We start from the raw sequence: 4788 nt of genomic DNA on the forward strand, positions 1-4788 counted from the left end.
GGAGAGCTGATGTCCCAGTTATTAACTTGGAAGAAAGATTTTCACCAAGAGGCAGTACAAAGATGGAAGATAACTTCATTGAAAAGAAATACAGTGTAAAGAGCTTATTGTAGGAAAATAGGGAGGAGTGAGTTCATAGTGCATGAGAACAGCCTAAGAGTCCTGTGCAGGGAATTTTATTTTGGACTTCTTCACATTCCTGCCTCTGTCTCAAGTCTACGCCTGTTTTCCTTGGTTTTCCTGCTACTGCCTTAGGTCCCCGACTTGCCCCACTTAGGCTTGTGGGACCTCCTGTTGATTGAGGTACATATGGGGTGATGAATCTAAATCCACTCTGGCACCAACCTCCTTCCCGCCATCCCAGGCAGGCTGACAGCGGTCACGTTTGTATCTACTGCACCTGCCTCTTTAGAATGTCTTTCTCTGCCCTAATCTGTACTTATGGTGCCAGGTTTCTCTTAGGAATGTCCCCTTTGTCCTTCTTATCAGCATGTAGCTAGCAATATTCTGACATTTTTATTGCAGAGTGAATGATGATTGGGGCATCTTAAGAGAAGTTCTAGGGTGTTTCTGCGTAGGTACCTCTTCTCCCTCCTAACCACAATTGACAAGTGCCCATCCACTCCAGCACTGGAGATGCTACTAATATGTGCATTTTTGGTGGTCCCTCCAGGTGAGCCTTCACAGACATTCCCTTTTCCAGGAGCTCCCCCTCCTGTTCATGTCTAGCTAGCTATCTACTCCAACAGAGCCCACTATCCTGTGTCTTTCCCAAAAATAGTGAGGGAATGATTAATTGGAAACCATAAGAAATCATATGCATGTAGATGAAAACTTTACAACTTACACAAATAATCACTCAAAATCATCCTTACACTAAAAATGCAAAACTATACAATTTCTAGAAGAAACTATAGAAGAAAAGCTATGTGCCTTTGCGTTTGGTAATGAATTTTAACAAATGACACAGAAGGTTGATATACACAGAAGAAATGACAATGTGGATTTCTTAATATTTACAGTTTATACTCTGGAAGAGACCTTGTTAAGAGAACCAAAAGACAAGCCACATATTAAAGAAAATATTTGCAAAATACAGATCTGAGAATTTGTATTCAAAATATATAAAAAATTGTTAAAACTAAACAATAAGTTAAACAGCCCAATTAAAAATGCACACAGATCTGAACAGACACCTCACCAAAGAAGATCTACAGATGGCAAGTACACTTACAAAAAGATGCTCAACATACTAGAGAACTGAAAACCACAAAAAGATAGCACAGCTGGTCTATATCTCTTAGAACTGCTAAACTCTTTAACAAATGACAAATTGCTGGAGGAAAAACAAGAACTCTTTTCATTGCCAGTGGAACACAGTGTATAAGACCAAAATATGCCACCCCAAAATATAATGGTAGGAAACCAGAATATGCAACCCCAAAATATGTCCCTTTGGCTTAAGAATTATTCCAAGCTAATTATTTTGAAAAAAAATGCTAACAAAGGAAGTTATGAAAACAGAGTAGAAGTTACACTTGTGTAAGGAAAATTTACATCTATAAAGGAAATCCCCATTTAAAAGCTACCTCTCTCGACACCAAGAAGAGAAGGATAACTAAATCACTACAGAGTCTTATCAATGGAGAATGCATGGACTTAAGTCTGTATAATGAACCTTACCCTTGTCTAATGTGCTTTTGCTGGTTAACTCCCCAATACTGCACCTCAAATCTTCTTTCTTTAAGTTGAAGACAGTATTTATGCTTGAATTGAAAGCCACCTGTTGGAGATTTACTCATTTTTCCCTGAGTATCTCCCATGTAACCATAAGGTATACGTGTTTTTCAACTTTTCTGTTTTTCTCATTTTAATCTGTCAGTTTTTACAGAGCAACCCATCTAAGAATTCCTAAAACAGAAAATTATTTTTCCTCCCCTATTACAAGTTGGGCATTTTTTTCCAGAGCTAAACAAGTCTCACCTTACAATCCAAAAATAACATTCCTAAGTATTTTGACAACTACTTTGATGTTATTTCCAATCAAAAGCTACCATGCAATTATTTACATAAGCCCTATTCATAATGACCAAAGGAAAAAAATGGAATCAGAAAGTCTTACAATAGATGACTGTGTGGGAATCCACTCAGACATCAAAAGTTGTTATAAAGATTATTTAAATGAAAACATTTGAGATACTGAAGATAAAAGAAGAAATCTTACCACAACTTACTTTATCCAATTAAAGCAGAGCTCCCAGAAAAATACAGCTGCCATTAACCCCATCCAAGGAGTTTCTTGCAAATTCAGCTGCCATGAAGACAGCGTACTCTTTCGCATTAGCATTGATAAACAAAAATTAAATTATAAGCTCCCAACTGACTGAACAGAACCACTCTTGGCTGAGGGGACCACAGAGTAACTTTCAAAACTGAGTTCTCAGCTTTGCTAGGATGGGATGATGGGGTTAACATACACATCGTTAAACCCACTCCTTTGCTAACCATGATGAGGCTTTCTTCCCTAAGGACTTAACAGAAACCAGCCCTTTCAAAGCCTCCACCACTGATATCAACCTCTCCTTTCTTGCCTGATAAGAGACCACCCACAACAGAGAGGTTCTGGCCAGCACACAGAGGATGCACAGAGCGAGTTTTCATGTCCTCTGCTTCACCTTTTAATGTCAGAGGGCTGAAAACTCCACCCTGGGATCATGCTAACACTGCCATTTTTTGTACATGGGACCCATGAAGAAGCCAGAAACTCAATTGTGCATGCATGCATTTCTCCTTCCATAAATATTCATGACTCCTCCTGGAGCTTATTAAATAAATGTATTTGGCCATTCCCGTCAGCATAAGTTGCTATTTCCTTTACCTCCTCCTTGAAGCGTCTGTTTCTGGCTTCTGGCTGGAGGCTATGCTTCCCAGCCTGTCAGAAGGACAACCCTGCAGGCTACAACCCTTTATAGGAAATAAATCTCTCACTGGTTGGGTGGCTCATGCCTGTAATCCCAGCACTTTGGGAGGCTAAGGCGAGTGGATCACCTGAGGTCACGAGTTTCAGACCAGCCTGGCCAACATGATGGAACCCTGTCTCTACTAAAACTGCAAAAAATTAGCCAGGTGTGGTGGTGGGCATCTGTAATCCCAGCTAATCAGGAGGCTGAGGCAGGAGAATCGCTTGAACCCAGGAGGTGCAGGTTGCAGTGAGCCAAGATCACGCCATTGCACTCCAGCCTGGGCAACAAGAGTGAAACTCTGTCTCAAAAAAAAATAAAAATAAACATAAAAATGAAGAAATGTCTCCTTTCCAAATTTAGGAACCTCATCATTCTTCCATTGACAGCATTAAAAGGTTCAAAAAGACCTTTCCATACTCTCCCACAGAAGCCCTAGAAATTGTCATTTTGTTCATCATTTTGGATGCCTGAGAACTTGTAATCCAATGAGTAGAAATGTTGGTACCCCATTTATTTAGGGCTGCGCATGAGCCCTCCGGAGTGCGCAGAAACATGCTGCAGACACTCAAGCGACACGAAGCAGCTGAGAGCGAGCTACTCGCCACCCGCAGACACGTGGAGGCCCTCCAGCAGGTGGGGGACACGGGACAGAGGGTGCAGAGCCTCCTTGTCTTCAAATTCCCAACCCTACTGCACCACCTGTTTTCATGGAAGAGTCTTTGAAGGAAAAATCAGCCTCAGCGTGAACCTAGAACCTCCCCCCGCAAGCCTCCTTGATGCTGCTGGCATCCCCTTGGCACCCAAACCAGCCCCAAAGCTGCTGCCATCCATCCCTTCCCCTACAACTCTCCATGGCAAGTCCCAGAGCCGGCCACCTCTACCAGAACACGGCTCTCCCCAGCCACCAACCTAATGCTGGCTCACCCCGCTCTATTTGCAGGGGTCAGAGGAAAGCCCCCCTACCTGCAGTTTTGGGGCCACATGAACTGCTTTCTTCCAGGCAGCCCATAGAGTGCAGCTGTGGTCACCCCCTCACCTCCACTGCCACCCAGGTCCAGCCTGCTGTGGCCACTGGTGGTACCAGCAGCTCAGCCCAACTCCCTGGGCCTTTATCTCCACTCCAGGTTGGGAGAGAGCTGTTGAGTAGGAGGCCCTGTGGCCAGGAGGACATACAGACCAGGCTTCAAGGCCTGAGAAGCAAATGGGAAGCTTTGAACCGCAAGATGACTGAGCATGGGGACGAGCTCCAGCAGGCTGGACAGCAGGAGCAACTCCTGAGGCAGCTGCAGGTCCACTGGGAAGAGGGACAGGGCACAAGAGGGAGACCGAGGCCTGGCTGGGCTGGACAGAACGGGGAGGGAGAAGTCTGGGTGTTCTGCTGACCCTGGCTCTGCAGCCTTTGGAGGCTTCTGGCCTAGGACAAGCTGAGCGTGGCTTTCCGCTCAGTCGGCCAATGCAGGATTCTCTCCTGTGTGCCCAGCGGGTGGTCAGCACCACTTGAGTCCCCCAGGGAAGAAGAAGCGTGAGGGAACAGGGGAAGATTGGTCACTTCTGGCCGAGGGTTGGCAGTGGTGGGGACAGAGCTCCCTGGTGAATCTGGTCCTAAAAGTCCAACAGTCCCAGAGCCCGGGAAGGCCACTTGCTGTGCTGTACACAGAGAACCTAATGCAGCTCCATGCATCCCTCCCAGGATGCAAAGGAGCAGCTGGAGCAGCTCGAAGGGGCCCTACAGAGCTCGGAAACAGGGCAGGACCTGCGCTCTAGCCAGAGGCTGCAGAAATGGCACCAACAGCTGGAGAGTGAGAGCCGGACCCTGGCTGCCAAG

This window comes from Pan troglodytes, chromosome 12, assembly GCF_028858775.2.
Source record: "Pan troglodytes isolate AG18354 chromosome 12, NHGRI_mPanTro3-v2.0_pri, whole genome shotgun sequence".
Lineage (NCBI taxonomy): Eukaryota > Metazoa > Chordata > Mammalia > Primates > Hominidae > Pan > Pan troglodytes.